A 1,038-nucleotide genomic window follows, 5' to 3' on the forward strand; every position below is an offset into this window, starting at 1 on the left:
TCTCCTCCCTCCTTCTCCCTCCTTCTCCCTCCTCCTCCCTCTTGTTTGACTCTCCCTCCCATTATACAACACCCCCCCACCGCAGGAACACATGCTCTACCACCGCTGTGCAACCACAAATACTCATTCGCTGCACGCTGAACGCTGCAGCTGACATATTTTTGGAGGTTTTTGGTATTTTTTTGCTACCCAGCCTGACCCGCCGACCATCTGACATAATATGAGTAGTGCAGGCCACAGAAATACACATGCACCAGCCTGGGTTAGATCCCCATACACACACACACAGCTCCATGCCATAGACAGTTAAAGACATGGACCAACAGGTCCCAATGTTCTGGACGGAGGCCAGTGAAGTCTATTAGAAGCATTAACATAGACACAGGCTAATTACTGCAACCAACATGCTAGTTAACATTAACATAGGCACAGGCTAATTACTGCAACCAACATGCTAGTTAACATTAACATAGGCACAGGCTAATTACTGCAACCAACATGCTAGTCAACATTAACATAGGCACAGGCTAATTACTGCAACCAACATGCTAGTTAACATTAACATAGGCACAGGTTAATTACTGCTAACCAACATGCTAGTCAACATTAACATAGGCACAGGCTAATTACTGCTAACCAACATGCTAGTCAACATTAACATAGCCACAGGCTAATTACTGCTAACCAACATGCTAGTCAACATTAGCACACACACACACACACACACACACACACAAATAAACATCACTGCCACCCGTGTTTTTCTACTCTTCTTTGTTCTTTCTTGGTGTTTTTAATGAAGTTTTATCACTTTTCAAAGTCATTGTCAAGTATTTTGTTGCTTTTTTTCTATGTTTTTTTCAGATTCTTTGGTCTCTTTTTTAAACACGTTGTCACATTGGCCGTCCACCCCCCGCCCCCCCAACCACCCCTGCCCTGCCAGCAGCAGTGCCCTGGATCTGAAGCAGCTTTCCTGGCTCGGCCCCACGGTGCCGCTGCCAGGAGAAGACTTTTTATTCTTCTGTTTCGCTCTCTTCT

Source organism: Etheostoma cragini, chromosome 23 (assembly GCF_013103735.1).
Source record: "Etheostoma cragini isolate CJK2018 chromosome 23, CSU_Ecrag_1.0, whole genome shotgun sequence".
Taxonomy (NCBI): Eukaryota; Metazoa; Chordata; class Actinopteri; order Perciformes; family Percidae; genus Etheostoma; species Etheostoma cragini.